General features: G+C 39.7%; 1 protein-coding gene across 4 annotated transcripts in view; it reads left to right on the forward strand.

Moving 5' to 3' along the window:
* The window catches only part of CUNH4orf50 (chromosome unknown C4orf50 homolog), an 88,080-nt gene extending 71,282 nt beyond the window's left edge, over positions 1-16,798 (forward strand). For all 4 annotated transcript variants that reach the window (XM_027686772.1, XM_027686775.1, XM_027686778.1 and 1 more), the window contains one exon: positions 13,451-16,798. The gene's annotated coding sequence lies outside the window, so the exon portion shown is untranslated. The remainder of the gene's footprint in view (positions 1-13,450) is intronic.
* Positions 16,799-20,626: the final 3,828 nt, after the last annotated feature.

A 20,626-nucleotide genomic window follows, 5' to 3' on the forward strand; every position in this document is an offset into this window, starting at 1 on the left:
GAATGGATTTACCAAATCTAAAAATAAAATTTTATTTTTTTTTTTAAACCATGATAGGGATTTTCTTACATTGATTTTGTGAGTTGCCCTGGAAACAAGAAAACTCTGAAGTTAGGTCAGAAAAATGGTGTCATGCCAACCATTGTTGTTTCTGTTTCTTTGGTTCCAGCTTAATACTAGATAAATTATATGGCTGAGAGGCCAGCTGATAGCTGATGCTGGCAAGTAGCTTCTGAACAAAGATAGGTATGGCATATTTGTTTTGATTAGAAGAAAGTCAATGGAAATATTCCACAATGAAAAGTCTCCCTCAGCCTGCCATGTGCGCTGGAGTTGCTTCTCTCTGCCACTGTCTGTGCTTCGTTGCATTGACTCCATCTTTATATGGGCTATATCAGCCAAGATCTTTCAGAGCGCAAGGATGAAATCTTTTTTCTGGCAATCTTCATAGGATTGAGATATTTTCTGATTTTTCCAAATGATGAAAATGCTGGTACTCTGAACGTGAAGCAGACCTGTTTAATGTTAAAACAAAGGTCATTCCTAAAGGTTAACTGCCTTATAAATAGCCAGATTGTTCCCTCCACTCACTACAAGTTTGCAATCTGCTTAATATATGCACAGTCAGGGAGAAGCTGTAAATATAATGCTAAAAGCAGACGCTTGGAACTATTGCTCTTGCTTCTCTTCAGCTTATGCAACTGTTTGTGGTAGCTTGCTGCCAACACAACTGTTGTGTCCTCATACTTTGGGCTTCATCTTATAAGTCTTCTGAATATGCTGCTCGCATTCCAACACTCTTGAACAGATCTGTGTGAGGAGGTTTTGCAAGACCGAGTCGTTAACTGAAAGCCACAAATACATCACCACCTGCTTAAGTCATTAGTCTAGAACTGAGCTAGCTCATGAAGTTATGCCAGCTGGAGTCCTCACTAAAAACCAAAACCCTAGTAACCAAACATTTTGACCATCAGAAGCCTGGACTTCAATTCTTAACCAGATAGATCATTTCACCTACTTCTCCCCTTGCAAATGATTTGAAGTTCCTTCTTCCAGAGGTTTTCCAATTAATCTTGATGATCTTTCAACTGCAGCTTTATGTCACAGAATCACAGAATATGCTGAGTTGGAAGGGACCCTCAAGGATCACAGAGTCCAGTTCCTGGCCCTGCACAGGACAATCCCCAAGAGTCACAGCATGTGCCCAAGAGTATCATCCAAACGCTTCTTGAACTCTGTCAAGCTTGGTGCTGTGACCACTTCCCTGGGGAGCCCGTTCCAGTGCCCAACCACCCTCTGGCTGAAGAACTCTTTCTAATATCCAACCTAAACCTCCCCTGACACAACTTCAGGCCATTCCCTTGGGTCCTGTCACTGGTCACCAGAAAGAAAAGATTGGTGCCTGCCTCTCCTCTTCCCCTCATGAGGAAGTTGTAACTGCAATGAGGTCTCCCCTCAGTCTCCTCTTCTCCAGGCTGAACAGACCAAGTGCCCTCAGCCGCCCCTCACACAGCTTTCCCTCAAGGCTCCTCACCATCTTCGTTGCTTCCTTTGGACACTGTCTAACAGCTTAATATCTTTCTTATATTGCAGTGCCCAAAACTGCACACAATATTCAATGTGAGGCCACACCACTGCAGAGTACATGCCCACTGATAGCTGTTCTCTTCTTGTCCACCTGTTCATCTGTATCCATAGCCATCTCTTTGCAGACAGACACAGAAGATCTCTGACAGTAAATAGCATTCTTGCTCCATATGCATGTAAGTAATGATGATTGAAGGTGATGAGGTGATTCAGGAAATTCCTGCCCTCAAAAATTCCTGGGACTGCGCTGGAGGCATAGGGTAATCTCTCATACCTCTCTATCACTGTTGATCTCCAAGAAATCCTGATAAAATTATTGTCTAATGCTTTAGCAAAGTGTATGAGGGAAGGATGCATTTTATGTAAATTTAGTCAGAAAGTCTTTGAAACTAATTGCTTAAAGTGAGTGGGGAAAGCTGATGGAGTGTGATAGACATACAAAGGGTTTTTTTCATGCTTTCAGAATAGATAGTCTTGATTAACTGGGCTTAGTATAGCACTGCATATATTAACTAAGCATCAAATTGCTCAGGGGATGAGCCTGCTCTGTGCATGAACTTTACAGGCCATGCTCTGAATGTTATTACAGATGTGAATTTAGGAAGTTTTGGAGTTACTCTTCTGCAGATAAAACCATTGGTTTTCATGAACTTGTTATTGAGTTATTGTCCTGGCCTAGTGTCAATATTTTATTTTAGTAGTAAAAATGGAATTAAATGCACAAAAAAAAATGTGTAAAGCCATACCTACAGTCTACCTACAGTACAGCCTACCTGCTTTTCTTCTGAAAAGTCTCAGACTTCGGCATAATGCTAGGGAAATCCTCCTTCACATATGCTACTCAGCGTTGGTACCCCTGAGAGGTGTCAAAAGCTTGTCTGTCAATCAGTCTGCTATTTCACCTGCCAGGTCCTGTTTAGTCTTTCTGGTTTGTGCTTGTTGGACATGCTGACTTGTCTGCTAGAAGAGCCTCTGATCTTTCTTTGCTGCTGTTCCAGACATGGTCTACCATTCTGCAAGTGTGAGCTGCACACCTTGTTCCCGGTACATCACCTTGCATTTAACCATATTTGCATATTTATAGAAAGTCAGTGATTTCATTTCCACACTAGCTGGAGGCTAGAGTTACAAGTTATAGCTATGTGCTTGATCTAGAATTGGGATTTGCATAGATGTCTACATGTATTTGACACCTGAATAAAACACATCATTGTGCCTGCTGTAGTAGGTCAAATCTGGTGTTCTTAAGTAGGTATGAGTCCATGCCATGGACCTATGCATACTTCATTTCAGTGTGAGAGCTGGGCACCTGCTGTTGATTTGTGTACCGTTCCCTTCAAGATACCTTGACCTAGTTTTAATAGAGAAAAGATTTTTACCACATCCAAGACTGGATAGCCTCCTCCGTGCTGTGCCCCGTGGACACATATGATCCCTGCCTATGGCCATGAGCATTTCACTGTGGCGACTGGTGGATGTGTGACAAAATGGACAAGGTCTAAGGAAAAGGCAGAGCAAGAAGCAGATGCAAGAAAACGTGCTGGAGGGAACTCGCAAGTTAACAACTGAGCTTAAAACATTTTCGTAAAATACAACTAACATGAATTAACTCAAAATATTTTCTTTCCAAAAAAAAAGAAAAAAAAACCTAATTTGAATGAATGTGCACTAGTGAATTAAAAAAAAGCTTAATGAAAAGGATCTATTGTGTCTGACTGTAAGGACTAGGCAGAGAACAATTACAGGTCTTTGGAAAAGTGAAGACTGAGATTTCAGTGGGTCTCTAACAGGAAAAAAAAGACGGATACGAGCCTTTGATGAGCAGCGCACAAGGTTATATAGGAGTCACAGCATATTCTGTCTTATTTGGGACAGAAAGCCAGATGCATCACTGTTACATAAGCCTGCTGACCTGCATATAGAGCTTTGTGGTAACAGCAGTTTCAGAAAAATAAATCCTGTTCAATTTAGCTTACATGAAGATACAAAATCCCACAAAACACATTCTTCCCTAAAGGGATTGGTTTTGAAATTTAAATTGAGAGAGCATGAATACCTGGGAAAAAGAGGATGGGTAAAAAGACAATTAATTAGTCTGCTGACTAATGGTACAATCTGTATATTAGGGAATGGGACCCCAAGATGTGTTGTACACCAGCCATAACAGCCCATTATTCAAGTCATGCAGCATGAAAAAAGATCATACCAATTTGCAGAAGATTTTGATAGATTTGTTTAACTTTATATTATTCTGATTTGAAATGAAAATGAATAAAATAGAATATTTTCAGTTGGAAGGGGCCTACAGTGATCATCTAGTACAAAGTTAATGACATCTAGAACTAGAGATATCAGAAGCTCTGGGGTTCCTAGCTTGAGGAATCCTGTCAGGATCCTCTGGCTGCCTAGGGTGCCAAGGAGTTGCACATTTCCAGAGCTTCCAGACTCTTGCTTCTTTTCTTTCTGCCTGGTGGGCTAACAGAGAGTTGGCAGCCTTGGAGTTTATGAGCAGGGATACTCTGCTCCGAGTTTCTTGGCATCCTGCCTAATGAGATCTGTAGAGGAGCCAGCAGCTTAGGAGCTCTGCAATCTCTGAGACAATCCTGGAGCAGTAACTTCTTTTTAACTCCCACTCTCTGTCAGCCTGTCAGGAGTACAGCTGAAGAACAGGGAAGAGGACCTGGCACGAAATCAGGCGTGATTTCTGCAGTGTCATCAAAGTCAAATGTGCCATTAAAAATGTTCCTGCCCACTTTCAGTAACCCCATAGAGAAACCGTAACAGGTCAGCACCTGATCCTGGAGGTCCTGCATCTCTTTGCTTTAGAAATCATGGGTGCAAAGCTCAATGAGGCAGAAGAGAGGACACAGAAATATTTACACCATCCCAGTATCTTTGTAGTTGGGATGTGGGTCACCTGCAGCTCTTCACACAGCACTAGTCTGCCTGGAGTCAGGTGGCCTACAAATCCTAGTTGTCCTAAAGGTATTGGAGGACACGGTTATTCCAGGACAGCTCTTGACTGACATAGTGGCTAATATGATAGTACTGGAAAAGGAGATGAAATACATGTTGGTTCCCTGTGCTTTTTCCCATGCTTGCTTTGTGATTGACCCTGAGGTCTGTATCTGAGTAGAGATATTGGTCTGAACAGGGTGGACAGGAGAGTTGTCCGGGCACATGTGTGTTCCAAGCATGTACTAAAATTCAATACAGATATTACCAATCTAAGTTATAGCAGCCTAAAGGTTGCTGTAATTTGTATTTATAATCTGCAGCTGCAGAGTGACATTTTAGCAGCTGTGGATCCCTAGAAGGTGAACATCCTCTTGCTTTCCCTATCCATAGAGTTGGAGGATGATAATACAATAGGCCTTGCAGCTCACTGCCATGACTGTGGCCCCTGCAGGGTGAACCAGGACTAATGATGCAATGCAAAATTGCCCAAATGACAGAGAGAATCTGGGCCACTGCGTTCATCTTGTCTGATTTCCAAATTTTTCAGTGCTCAGGGGGACAGGATTATAACAAAGTTTGACTTCCTGCTATGTAGGTCATATGCTTTATGCTGAATCCTCCATCACAGGGGTAAAGCTGGAGCAGGGAAACTTGCTTTGCCTCTGTAAATGCCAATGGGAATAACAAATTTTTTCTTTTATTAAATAATTTTCAAGTAGTTTGATTTGTGGTAAAACCATTTAGATTTTAACTGTTGGTGGTTCATTAAAATATGTTGCAGTAACAATGTGTTGCAGTTATTAAACTCTACAGGCTTTAGGTTGCTGTGGCTGAGCAAGATTCACTGTTGGTCTGGAGGTTTACAGGTGACAAGCTGTCTGCCTGGCTCCACCATGGGGTGTTCAAAGGTACCATCACCCTGGTGCTCCTGCAACCACAGCTGTCCATTCGCTGTCTCTGCATACAGGGCTGTGCAGGCCGATACACAAATCTGCAGTGGGTTGATCTGGGAACAGAAAGCTTATGATTTGCTCATAGACTTGTAAAGATACTGCTTTGATTACTACTTTAAAAAAAACCTGACCTACTCTAGCAGTTATTCTGGCATTTAACAGAACTTTGTAAAGATCAGGCAAGGAAAACAAAGCAAAACAGAAATGCTCAAATATTTGTGTCCTCCTGCCTTCCTAAGCTTTTGCTATGGGGTGCAGAGCATCTAGAAATCCTCTTTGTCAGATGCTGCTTTATCTGCATTGGATGTGCATGCATCATTTTTTCCTGCAAGGTTGGAGAGGTAGTGGGATAAAAATGCTTTGCTGAAATGTGAATTCACTTGCCCAGTTTTCTTAGGCTGACAGCAGCAAGGCAAACCTGCTGATCAGTTACTTGTATGACTGTGCATTTTAGGGGAAGATTTTTCTTTGTTACTGCTGCAGCTCTGTTGTAGCAATTAAAAAAAAATGTGTCTAAGGAGGAGGCAATAACTCTGAAAGTGTCTTTGATGACTAAACATTAAACTAAATATGAAGCGTTGCTGCTGATTTTTCCAGTCTCCTGTGAGTCATAAAATTTTGTCTCATATCGAGTGAGCCATCCTTAAGGACCTTGATTTAAAAAAAAAAAATGCCTGTGACTCTCCCTCAGTCAAATAATTTAAATGAATGGTTTTCTGTAGGACATTTGCAATGCTTTTCAGATCATTAAAATCCCTGAAGGACAGTGGGCAGGTCTTCATTTGCAGGCATCACTGCTGTCCCCAGGACAAAGCCCCTCTGGCCCAAAGGTTGCTGTGCCCTAGATGAGTACAACCCTCAGTCTTCTGGGCTGTTGTTATCCATGCAAATGTGAATAGGACTGCCTGGGAAGGCCATCTACCAAAGAGACAGCATGCTCCAGAGACTGAAGGGCTCAAACAGCCTCTACTTCCAGGGGCCTTGTTTTGTACTGCTCACAATTGTGCTCTTCAATCCCAGCAGGTCTTTTGGATTTTCATGGTTGTACTTACCGCCTGGGCGTGAAGCATGTTTTTACAAGATTCATGGCTGTTACCGATTGCAAATGTATCTGTTCCAGTGGTGTTCTACAGCTGCTATGTGAGAAAGATATTACACAGTACCAGTAGAATCTAATAATGAAGATTTCTGTGTTAAGGGTGCCTCTCTGAGAAGCTATAAGGGAAAGGATTTGGAAATAACCAAGTTGAGTGTGTGTCTATTGCTTGGGGGTTTTTTTGGGGGGGAGGGGAACTGTGGGACTCTCATGGTTCAACCTGTCTGTTGCATATTCAGCACTGGAAGAAAGACTCTATGTCCCAGCTGTAACTGGATGCACTATGGTGCTAAAGCACTAAGTGAATGACACTAGATATGAAGTATTTGTTGTGGGTTGTTGTTACCATCTCTTACTGTTGGTAGTTTTTTGATAACAGTAATTTCTTTAACTCACCTCAGTGAAACATGCACGTGATGGGGATTGTCGCCATTTTTGACTTGACCAGATAATCCTTCTGGAATTTTCTTTTTCATTGAGCTGCATTGCATTATTATTTTGAGATGTTTCTCAAAATCAATGTACCTGCTATATAGAAGGTATCACTCTGCCATTCTATTTGGACATGTCATGCTGTTACTGTCTCTACAGTATGACGTTAACTCATTTGCATTAGCCTTTAAATCCATTATGATTGTCTTAATGGGAGAAACGTAAATAACACTAACTTCATGTGCATAATTTACTACAAAAAAAAAAGCCTATATTTAATAAGTGCTGTTAGATTTTCAAGGCTAATAAAAGCTCTGGGGTATATAAAAGAGGAAGTGCCATTACATGAAAATCGAATCGGCAAAGTAAATGGAGTCTTGTGGAAGATCCTTTGAATACAAGGGTGTTTTAATTGTTTCTTATTTTAAATTGGAATAGGGCCACTCTTTAATTAGGACTAGCACTGGGTGAACTCTATCGTAAAAAAAAAAAGTCCAGCTGGTTTTTCGTTTTTGTGTGTGTGTGTTCCAACAATCTGTGATCAGTCTTCAAGGTTTCCTAGTTTGTCATTTTAAATTCTTGAACTGCCTCATATTAGCATCTAAGCCTCTTGGCAAGCTGGCTAGCTTTGGCTGCTTGTTCAAGATTTTGGGTTAGCAATTGATCTCATAAGTGCTGCCTGTCTGCAAAGTTGTGGGATATTTGATGAGCAGGAGGTTAGACATCGGGATTCTTGTGTAAGCATTTGCATCTCAGAGATGCAAAGGATTGCAAGGATATTGTTCTAGAAGACATTTTTGAAAGCAAATATATTGTATATACATTGATAGGCCATTACCAGAAGAAATTAACTTCCAGAATGATATTCAGCACGGCAGTGAGTTCAACTGTCCATGCACATTTATAAGAGTCACATTTCAACTCCTCTTCACTGTGGTTACCCAGCCCTAATTAAGACTCCTAAGTTGTTCTTTTCTAAGCAGTGTGAAAATGAGTGTCTCTGTGTGTGTCTGCCATTTTTCTGAAGAGCTTTGTAACATTAAATAGCAGCACTGCTTGTATGTTGTACATTGACTGTATTCTACTGTTACTGAAAATAATGTATATTGTATAGAGTTTGAGTAAGACAAGCCTCGTTTCTCATTCGTGAATTAATTTTTCCGGAGTTACACCATTACTTACAAGATTAGTTTCATAAGAAAGAAACTGGCATAAAGCCAGAGCAATGATATTGAAACAGATCTATAAATGTAACACAGTTTAGTATTGAATACATGTATGAACGACAAAAATGTAAAAATACATACTTTCATTTTCTAACATTCTAAAAGAATATAATTTATTTGTGGCTTTCAGTGCTTGTGGTTGGTTAGTTGGTTGTTGGGGTTTTTTCCCTTGGATGCAATTCTTTTCCTCTGAGTTATAGGCAAGCTCTGTTGGCCTTTGGTTATAAATGGGATCGATATGTCTTTATTCAGAGTTTAATGAGATTCACACCTCTTGAGCTGTAATATGAATCCATCAAAGAGAAATGAATTTTAGAAGCAGCAATTTGTGAATGAGAAGACTACATTGAATACTATTTGATTTTCTTTTTTTTCCATAAACACAGGAATCAAATGTTTTTGCAAAGATCGGTATGGTCTAAATTATATAGCATTTCTTTACCAAACAGCAGAGGGATCTCATGTGTATTGTGGCACAATTCAGCTTTGCAACATTTCCTTTTTTGTAATCACTTGCTTTTTTGCCAGTTTTTCTATTCCCCGGTAATAAAAAGTTTTCTAAATTAAGATGTTTATATTTTAAAATAAGGCACTTTAAAGCACACATTAAACAATTTATGGTAGATATTTTTCTATTAAAGTGTGTGTGTGCCACAGACACATTGATTTTTTGTAATTAATAGAAATGATAAAATGACTGGATGCTCATGATTATATAGGTTAGACCAAGTAAAATACCTGTAATTTCATTGAAAAATATTAAAGAACAGCACAAGCCCTCATGCCTGGCATTTTCACTCATTTGTGCTACTGTAGCTCTAGAATAGTGATAGAAACCAGTGGTGCTTCAGTGGTACTAAAGAAATGATAATCTGTTACCCTTGATAAGGGCAGAGACACAGCAGAGTACTTCCTTTGTATTTTACAGCGACAACTGGTGTTGCATAGTATCTTCTTCAAATATTTGTTCACAATAGCAAAAAGATGTATTTCTTTGCTAGATATAAAGAAATTTTATTCATCCCTGAAATTTTTCAATTTCTTTATTTTAAATACCTCTAGTGATACAAACCAATGGAAATATGGTGTTTCTAGTCCTGCACATTAGAGCTGAGGCGCTGAGCAGCCACTGTGTACTGGTGACTTCTGATCTTTAATGCTGTGTTACATACTGAGGAAATGTTTCCAGTAGGCATCGACTGATATTATTCTGCTGTCAGACTGGATCAGTTGGTAGTACATCATGGTCCACCACCTAAACTCATCCCAGATATCAGACATTATTTAAATATGGTTTTACAGTGGTACCACCATATTTCATATCTTCTTTCAAATAATCCTGTGTGTGCATTCATTCCAGTTGGACTCAATGACTTGAAAAGTCTTTTCCAATCTAAATGATTCTAAAAATGAGCACAGGCACTCTCTGAAGATCCCATAGAAATTCTGGGAATGTGTGTACTGTCCTGCAGTTCTTAGTTTTTGTCCTTCCAACCCCAATATTGTTTGTCTTAAAAGTCTCTATATTGGCTCATTCCTTTCCAACTTTGGTGCACACTCTGAAAGTTTTTGAAAACCTTTTACTGCTGTTCTTAAGGGGAGGAAGATGGCTTCCTATGCTTTGGAAGGGATGAAGACCATGGACCCTAGCAGTAGGCACAGACTCCTGCTCTCCAGGGAATTAACTGGAGTCGAGGAGTCAAACAGGACAGCTGTCTTTAGGACGAGGTGCGTGGTCAGCACTAGTTCTGTTCCACTAGGATGAGCTGAGGTGGATGAGCTTATGCAGAGCAGTCAGTACTATTTTTAACTTTGTATTCCTTGTATCATCTATCTCTGAACAAGCTGAGCTTCGTTAAAAGTGGTAGTTTAGATACTTGAGAGAGTAGATGCCTTGCCCTGTGAGGAGAGGCCAAGGCATCTATGCTGGTTCACCCTGGAGAAGAGTCAGCTTTGGGGGGACCTCACAGCAGCCTTTCTGAATCTGTGAGGAAGCAATTGAGAATCATAGAATCATAGAGAAGATGGAGCCAGGCTCCTCACAGTGGGGCATGGTGAGAGGGTGAGACACAGTGGGCATAAGATGAAACAAGAGAAGTTCAGTCTGGATATAGGAAAAGTATTTACCTCATGAGAACAGCCCAGCAGTGGGAAACTGTGCATTCTCCAAGAAGGTTTTCAAGATTTGGCTAAGTAAATTCGGAGCAAACTGGTCTAACATTGAAACTGACTCTGCTCTGAGTAGGTTGATCTGAGATTCTTTCCTCTCATCTTAAGTTTCCTGATACTTAGCACAGGATGAACAAGTACAGAGGTGAAGGACTGAGAGCAGCTAGAAAAGATAAATGCTGGTGGCTCAGAGGGGTGGTAAAAGGTTGGAGAACATCAAGTGAGTGCATGAATATGGATCACTGATCTTTGTTATGCTGGAAATGATTCGGTCCTGGCTTAGAGAGCAGTGCATAGTCATCACTTTTATGTACAAGGTTTCCTTTAAGGTTCCAATGTCACAGACAAGTCAGTTTTATTTAATGACCTTCTACATTAGCAGTTCTTTGTATTGGTGACTGAAATTGATTTTGCTTGTGATGTGAAGGAGCACAAGCCCAGCCTCTGCATCATTGCTCAACCATGTGCTTTAGCCCTACCAAAGAATAGGAGGACAACAAATTTCTGAGCATCAGAAATACCCATGTTGAAATTTTTAGGTCCATTATTGATAAAGACTCAGCTGGTTTTTAATCACTGAGATACATAGTTGGAAACTGCAGCTTTGTGTTTAAGCCCTGGAAATGCTTGGTTGATATTTTTCTTTTGTAAAGTGACATCACGAAGATCTTTCTTATTTTCTTCAAGCATTTCACAACACAGTCTTCCTCTCTGACCAGAGTAATTACAAAACAATTCATTAGTGGTTTATGTTTATGTTGCCATACTGCTTAGATAGATAATGTTATGTGTTATGAAGAAAAAGAATAAGGCAAGGGTGGAGGACAAATATGTCAGGGAAATAAGACTGCAAGGAGCACAAGGTTTCATAAAGACTTCAGGTGGAGAATAAAAGGAGGGATGAATAATATCTCACAGGAAGGAGCAAGGACAGACAAAGAGGATGAAAAGAATGTGGAAGTGAAGAGTCTGACGAAACAAGAAAGGAAATATAATTGTCAACTAACATTTCAAGAAAAAACCAATGAAAATTGAAGGAAATATTATGCAAATTTTGACTTTTACATTTGTAAATGTTTCTTATTCTAGCAGTGCGTGTTTGGCACATATTCTTTGTCCCAAATTTTGGAAAATTAGAGAACTTAGTTTAAATTTAAATTAGTGATTAATAAAAAATGTGATCACTAAAGTGCAAAAAACCCCATAAGATCATTGAATTAATGCAATTTGAATCAGATTTCTATTATTCTGGCCACATCAGTTTTTGCACCTGATACTTTAGGGACATTCTGGCATTTGAACAGGTCAGTAAACAGACAACTGAAAACAATGAGTATCTTCTGTGTAAGCAATTGAAGAACTAAAATTGCAACCTCTCTGTCTTCCAAAATAAGGCTACATTTTAGGAGGACGCAGAGACTCACCCTTCTGATCTTCTCCAGTGCCTATGTACAATGATGTGATCACAGACAACAGACTTCATGTATGACTAGAAGGAAAGACAGGAATGTATTTCAGACCATCCCAAAATACAAAACCAGCTCTGCTGTTACATATTTCTTTTTGTAATATTAATTACGAATGGAGAAGTACCTGATGCCCTGAAAAATCCTTAGAAGATGTGGATAGCAAAGCCTGAAAGTGTGTTCTGTTGGTTGTTGTTTTGATTGCACTTGGACTACAAAGACATTAATTAAAAAGAAGATGATCTATGGAGGCTCTAGTAGTGTTCCCTTTCTCTACCTGGAGATAAGAGTGAACTGCCATGGACTTTCTTGTTTGCAGTACATCCTGGAGCTTTATTTAAAAATGGAAAGAGAAGAAATTGCAAAACCAGTTTTGTTTTGATCCACCTACAGCAGAGGCAGAAATAATGTATAATGTCTTATGAAGGTTGCAGAAAGCTTCTGGTGTTGTTCAGAAGCAAGTCTGAACATTTTCCACCTTCTGATCCAAGACAGAGATTTGAACTAGGAGATATGTAAGGGCTCTAAATGCCTCTCATCACTAGGACTCCTTGATGTGCTCCTGCCCAGCTGGCACTCTCCTTGCTCAGTGACTGACTTTTGCATATCTCACTGGTTTTGTGTCATACAGTAGCCCATCTAGCTGCTTCTCCAAAAATAAGGACCTCCCCTTTATTACTTTGCCCCGCTCTGCAGGACTTCTTTTCATTTCTGTTCTTCATGCTTGGAAAAACCTTTCCATCCTAAAGTACAAGCCATAAAGTTTCTCTTCTTTCGCAGTTTTAATTTTTCTGTTTTGAGGGGCATGTTGCTGAATGGGACATGTTTTAGTAATGACAGTTAATTACTATGACCAGTTGGTTATTATAATAATAATTACAATATAATTTTTCTAAATTCTGTATGTTATTACCATTTCCCACACTCCTGATGTACTAAGAGGTATGTTTCTCCAGTAGACATCAAGTTTCAGCCAGAGTTTATGCACGCAGTGCATCACTGGTGATACCTAACAGTAATAATGACAGCCTAACATAATATTTTGCAGGCTTTGAAACCTAATATCTGAGGAAGGATTCAAATGATATATATTTCTCTGAGAAAAGTCAGAAATAGGACTTACTTGGAAGATTGGATTTATGATGGCTTTCATTCCTGAATTGATCTTTATCCAAGAGACTACTTCTGTAGATCCCTGACAAGGGGGTTAGGAAATAGTGTTGGGAAGATGGCAGGGAGTGTTTATTTCCATATTGACAAATGGATGTTTGTCTTGTGTACGAGAAGGAGTAGCAAAAGGGAAAAGTATGGAATGTACTTTTCATCTTAGTAAATCATGGGAGAATGTCTCAATAGGTTTTGGACAGTTCAGTTTCTAAAATGTGCTGCCAATATGCTATGTTTGTATAGAAGCACCTTGGCACAGTGCTTCCCAAATGCTTCATTTTGACCTTGAATGAATAACAAACAAATCCTTAAATTGTGAAAATCCAGATACTTATCTTCTGCTTTTGTCTTTTTTTCCCTTCATTTTTTTCCTTTTCCCTCCTTCCTCTTGTCCAGGAAAGAATGTATCAGTCACACAGAAGAAGCAGTAGAGCTCCCAAGGACTGATGAAATGTGCTTTGCCCTGGTGGTGACTGCAGCTGCTATGTTATGTGAAAAAATGAGAAGTTGCCCTGAATTACCATCTGCGACGTTTTAGCCACCTCATGTAGTGGAAGCTGGTCATGTGGCCCAACCAATGTGTGGTTTGAGACTGAGTGTCGTTTTGTTTCCTTGGGATCTCAGCATTTGCATTTTAAAGCAATTAGCAAGTTAAGCACAATCTCTGTGTTCATGGGTCTGCCTGCATGGGCATGTAGTATCTTCAGCCTCGTGTGGCTTTGAGAATTTCTGAAAGAGCCTTTGATCTGAATTGGGATGTTTAGTATTTCTGAGGACACAATACTTGAGAGTACAAACTGTTTAGCAAATGAGACAGAATGGCATTTTTACAAGGGTAAGTAGGAATTGGGAATGTACTTCACGTGCGCTGAGAGGCACTTGGAACATCAAAGTGCTGTGTCCTAATACTTCGAGTATTTCAACCGCATGAATAGGCCACACTGAATTTAACTTTCAGAAAAGGCATTTGCAGGCATACATGCTTTTCCTGAAATAGGTGAGTTTATGCACACTGGCTGGTAATAGCACACATGGTGCAAACACATTTTGCAATCACGCTGCACACTACAGATTACTCACCCATATCCCCTACTATTCATCTCCTAGTGTCATTTTTGAAGGCAGGGAGATGCGGATACAGGCACAAGACTTGTGGATAAGGGGTTGTATGTGTACATCCATCCATTCTGTAACTAAAGGCACTCAGCACTGTTAAGTCAGTGGCAATACTCGTGCTGACCTGAACGGCAGCAGCCGTGGGTACTGCTCTCAAACTGCCTCTTATGTTGTGATGCACTTTCAGTTTTGATAACTGTTTTATGACTTGCATTTTCATTTTTATTTTTTTTAATGTTGAGCTAACTGCTAGGATGTGCTGTCTTCGCAATGCTTAGTTGCCCAGCAATTACAGATATACTTCAAAAGGAAGCAGAAGAATAATAAACTGTGGAATCCCAAATCAGATTAATGTAATTTGCATTTCTAGATTACGATTAGTAACAAGATAACACGGTGTCATGGTAACACCTGAAGCTTAACTACAAGTTCCTAAAATAAAGCAATGACATATGTGTAGATTTCTATCCGTTTGCATACTATCCACCTGAAAACATACATCATTTTTACAACACTCAGGCAATTAAACCCTACTTTTTCCTTCTGAATTAAGTGTTGAACTAAAATATCATGCCTCTTTCCTAGTATTTATGCATAATCTCCCACCATAAATTATAAATGTTGATGAAGAAGCTGTCCATTTTGTAACATCTTAGGCTTTCTGCCTTTTGGTTTCATTTTAGAACAATTGGTATAAGGAATGTAGAACACACTTTATTCTTTGCGGTTTGTACCACATTGATGTCCTTGAAATTCTACCACCTCCTAATACGAAAATTGTCTCACTGATATTGAAAAAGTCTGTTTATTAATTAAATTGATAGACTAGTGGGTGCAATTCATGTGGCTGAGGGTTGGGAATTAAAATCCCAACTTTGCCTCAAATCACTGTAAGAAAGCAGTAAACTTTCAATGTGAGATTGCTAGCTAAGATGGAGAGCCTAGCTATTATTTTCTAGTTGCCTTACGGTGAAAAGTGTTGTCTACTTGTTATAGAGTCTGACTTTCTTTCACTAAGCGAAGTTAACTTGTTTAATATGCTATCTATGGTAAAGGTGCCAGGATATGCTTTACATGTAGTCATTTTGTGTTAAACTTTTACAGAATGCAAAATTGGGCACTTTGTTCTGATTGCTTTATATGCACAATACTGCTTTGACCAAATTCTGTAGTCAAAATTAAGATGCTGCAAAGTTCTTTGCAAGTAAATATGATCTTCTTCTGTCACCTTAAATAGACAAAATGGGCAGTGTTACACGGAAAATATTATTTCTTTGGCAGTTCACTTATTTATGTATACTGTACTGTATAGACCATTGGAGGATATCAAAAATATAGCTTACAGGTTGCTCCTTACACAACCTTTAAATCCCAAATTCTGCTCTTCACACCTTTGTGGATGGCAAATGCTGAAAGTAAAATGATTGCTTCCGGCATGATAATCATGTTACATTCAGAATAATACAGTTGCTGGGAAATATTTCATATACATGGCAGAGTTCCTAGGATAAACCTCCTGCTAAGGCATGGCTGATGTTTGTCCTTGTGGCCTTTTGAATAGCAGAAAGTCTGATTTATGTTTAATAAATCTGCCTGTATTTCTCACATGCAGATGAAGGTTTTTAGTATTTGAATTTACTGTTGTTGTGGGGTGGAGGGAGGGACATGTGCATGCTGGGTTTGCCACTAATCCTTTGGAAATCCTTTAGTGCCTTAAGGAGGCAAAGGGGGAAGAGACCTTAGGATTACAGAAACTTGTTCAAACCTTTTTCCTGCTTTAGCAGAATTGCTTCAAAATATATTGTGCCTTTGGCTCCAAATATATTTACATTAGAAATCAGTAGCCATGGGATTATGGACAGGACTTTTTGCCCCCGTACAAATGTTAGGAAAGAGAGCATACTGTTTCTTATACAGGATGTGAATTAAAAATATAGCTAACTTAAATTCTACTGTTGAGATCCATGAATACTAGGAAAGTTGCAAGTTGCAGTAAAAGCCAGGAAAAAAAAAGAAAAAAAAAAGGAGAAAGTTTAAACATACTAGATGAAATGCTTGTACCACTGAAGTGACTGGCAAGTTTCCACTGGCTTCCCTGGGACCAATATTTCATGCTTGCTTCTACTTGTCTTAAGAAATTCTCACATGTGATAGATACATGGGCATCATGCTCTCTTTAACATTGTTTATGCACATAAGGGAAGAAAAGAGAGATTAGTAGTTGCGGAGACCTGCCTTGATTTGGAGTTGTTTGGATCTATGGTATAAATCTCTGTTCACTGTTGTTTCTCTGTGTAACATAGACTATTTGCTATGGGCATATGAATATTCAAATGTAAATTCCAGTGTGAGAGGTTACTGTGCAGTGTGCACTAACCGATGCCAAACAACTACATTTCTCTACTCTCTCAACCTTGGTCTTTTGGAAAAAGAGGGAAAATGTAGCTAACAGATGAAAACCGCTCCTGTGCCAAAAAAGCTCGCGTAAGGCAATTCATGTACTCCCTGATGGTCCTAAGCAGCTCTTAGGAAAAATTGAATAAGCTTTTAGCTCACGAGTGAATTTTATCTTCTAGGAATTAAGAGCAATTTGCTAAAAAAAAAAAAAAAAGAAGAACTAAAAAAAAATGAAGGCCTGAAAATCAGACTGGTGGTGGTCTTCTGTTTTGCTCCCTGGGATGACAAGCAAGTTTTAAAGAATATGTAAATAGTTTAAAGAAAATCATTACATAGCTCGCAGTATGCGAGACAAGGCCCAGCATGGAACAGATTTTTATAGCTTATTTATAAATTACACTTCTGGCTTTTGTTTGGAACTTGGAAAAGGAAACAGTGTAAATCAAATAAGAAGTGAAGACTTACTGCACATATTTTTTGACTGAAACAAACATATTTCCCCACCTCCTGAGGTATTAAGGAGTAATTTGGGATGAATAATGTACGGAGTTCTTGGCTTTTGAGCTCTAGTGCTGTACAACTATTTAACTCTGCAAAGCCAACAGAGGGGTGGTAACCAGAAGTCATGAAGATCAGTTTTTAGGGCCACAAATTCATATGACGAGGTACCAAAGAATGCACAAAAAGGCTGGGGTTTATGGTGTTATACTTATTAAGCAGGTGTACCAGCTAGACTGGGGAGGGAGGGATATTTGTAAATAAATGCAAAAAAGTTTAAACTCTGACCCATGACCACTCTGTAACTGGGTGTCAAATTAATTTCAGCTAAGTGAGAAGCTTCAATAGTATGAGAGAGGCCACTCATATTTTAACTGTTCCATTAAAACCTTCTGGGTAACTTTTCAGCAAAGTTTTCCACTCTAAGACATTTGTCATTAATATCAACTGTACATATGTATTCATTTTCATTGTAAGTAGGGACAGTACAGAATTGTAATGAAGTCACAAAGTCTACTTGATGATTATCACAGATTTGTAACTCTCACTTAAATTATGTAAGATACGTTGACATTTTATCTTGTTAACAAGATGTATTTTTCTATGTTAGTCAAATGTACAATTTGTACAATTTTGTATATTAAATGTATGCATATTTTAAATTAAAAACTTCATTATTTTATTATTTTAAAATGGTGACAAGAACTTCTGAGACACAGCTGTAAATACAACTGTATCCATGGATAGCAACCCAGGAATTCTCAGTTTTGAGAAAGGGGTCAGCTGGTCTTCTAACAAAGTAAGAAAACTGCAACACCTGGGGTCTTGCTCCACTTGGTGGATGAGCTGCCATTCAACTTTAGCTGATTTAATGGAATGAACATGAATTAGCAGAATACTATAAACTGGACCACTGCTCAGAAAGTGGGTAACCAGAGCCTTCCCCAGCTTGTAGTGTTTTGTATCCACAGTTCCTACATGCCAGGAGACAATCCAAATCACCAATCCATGGGACAGGGTTTTGTGAGGGAGGGTGACACTGCTGGCAGAGATACACCAGTCACGCAGAGGAGAGAGGGAGACTGATTCAGTGACTTGGCGGCTCAAGTCACTCTTCTGGGAGAAAGAAAACTTTTGTCTCTGTCACACTCACTCCCTTTGAACTGTTCATGGCTTTTTTGTCCATTGATTCTGTTGCAAAATGCAGAATAGCAAAAATAGGGGCAAAATGTACATTGCATATTCTCTGAGCCCCCGCACTGGGCAAGTCCTGTTCTAGCTCGTGATGTTCACGCTGTTGCAAGAAGAGCTCCAGATACAACTAAAGCCAAGCCAGTATGTGAGAGCTTTTGTTGTGTGAAGCAAGCATATCTCTAGCTTTTTTGCTCTCTCTCATCTAGGCTATTTGGATAAAGGTCCTTTAGGAAGAGGGTGCACTTTCAATCAAGTTCAGTTCTCTTTTCATCAAGCAAGGTCAAGAGAGGATGGGATGCACTGTCTGCAAGAGAATATACCAAAGCAATATATTCCTCCAAAGCTGCATACATTTTTTTAGGCAAACTCACAGGGTGACAGGATATCAGGTTGTAACTGGGTCTGCTTCCATAGTACCTAAAACTGCAATTTTACTGAACTTAAGGACAGTATGTATCCGGTGTCTTAGAACACTTAGTTTTTAATAAACTAAGGGCTACAGTATGAAAAAAAACCCAAACAAAACCGCCAAACAAAACAAAACAACTGTTTAAAAGTAAAGAAAGACGCTGGTACGATTTTATGCTTCCTTGTAACTAGAAACTTTAATGCTGTTTCCTTAAGCATTGATTTGACATACTCTCTGAGTCTTGTGGTCTCCTTATGTATCAGCATTAACATGAATGTCCTAACTTAATACTGCAAAAATAGCATTATTCTTTTTTATTCAGAAAAACTTGAGCAGCTTTAGAAACCTGAACAATGTTATCTAAATAGATCCCAAGTGTAAACAGAGTCCATCTTACTTAGCTTTATGGATGTTAAATAACAGATGCTCTTTATTTAGCAGACACATGTACTATGTGCAACATACGGGACCTAGTATGGGACCATCAGAAGTTTTCATTCTGGAGGTTCAAAGTAATCTCTTGATTGCAAAGAAATAACTCATAAAATAAATAATTTTTCCAATATTTGTGAAGACAGGCAGGTCACACATGTGCCACCTGAATATTTCACTAACTGTCAGGGTTGATGTACTGTGGAGGAACAAATTGACTTTCTTTTTTTTCCAAAATGATCAATAAATCTCAACATTACCATCAGGAACAAAAAAAAAATAAATCAATATTTGCCCACATATAAGAGAAGACTTTAAGGAAGTAACAATGCAATATCCTACAAGCTACACTTATTTTTTTACACACCAGTGAAACCTCCATATGATATTAATGTGTTAATGTGGAAGTATGGTTTATTAAGTGAGCTGTGGAATCTTGGGCCATATATGCTCAGAAATGTCAGTCATGATTAAAATCAGTGTGTTAATAACCAATAATAAGTGAAATTTTTACTGATTTCCTAACTCCCCTCATGTGAACAACACCCATAGTGTTAAATGCACACACAGGGCATTCAAGACAGCATGTATCTCTGCTTATAACAAATGCAGAAAAGAAAGATGTTTTCCTTTGGTGCATTTTTTCAATGCTCAGTTATCTCACGTTACTGCTTTTTCACATGGTCTGGGTCCATGGGTAATTGTTAATGAGAAAGATGGTTATGTGGACTCACTTCTGATGAAATCCCAGAGACCTCTGTCTTTAACCTTCCACTTTTCCTGATTTGTAGCTTGCAAATTTTATCGTGCTAGGACCACCAGGTACACAGACAACAGTCCTGTGTGGCTGGGCTTGTATTCAAACAGCATAAGCATGTTGTACATGAGCAGTAAATAGGCCTTGTGATTGATCCACTAAGCTTCAAATTTGCTTAGTCACGTAATTAATCTCAGAACAGTTCCTTCCAATATATTATTTCAGAGCAACAGAAAATGTCCCTTATGTAACTCCTGGGGTAGTCTAAGGCTGTGACAATTGCCTGAGATTGGCTGCATGTGCAGGAGAGGAGTGTCCAAGGACTTGTGATTTCAGTCGATGATCTCCTTGGGCACTGTTAGACAGGTAGGTGTGTAAAGACGGACTTTCTGAAGTGGGCTGTGCAGAGAGCTGAGGGCTACACACTCTCCACCTCTCCTGCTTTAAAAAAAACCCTCCTAGTTTTTGGGAACTCGCATCTCTCACAGCGAAAGGAAAGCCTGCCCCTGGCCTGCCTCTCTTTGCCGAGGCCAAAGCCAGGCAGGAGCCGGCGAGGGCAGCCGGCCCGGGGAGCCGCCCGGGGTGCTGAAGGGACAGCTCCGGGGGCGCGCCACGCTCCCGCCGCGCCGAGGGGGGGTCGCGGAGCCACGGCCGCCTCCCCGCCCTCCGCGGGGCTCGGCGGACACCTCCTGCCCCACAGGACACCCCCTGCCCCACAGGACACCCGTTGCCCCTCGGGGCTCGGCGGGGCGGTGCGCCGGCTGCTCTG

This window comes from Neopelma chrysocephalum, unplaced genomic scaffold (genome assembly GCF_003984885.1).
Source record: "Neopelma chrysocephalum unplaced genomic scaffold, ASM398488v2 Primary Assembly neopelma1_71, whole genome shotgun sequence".
NCBI classification, from domain to species: domain Eukaryota; kingdom Metazoa; phylum Chordata; class Aves; order Passeriformes; family Pipridae; genus Neopelma; species Neopelma chrysocephalum.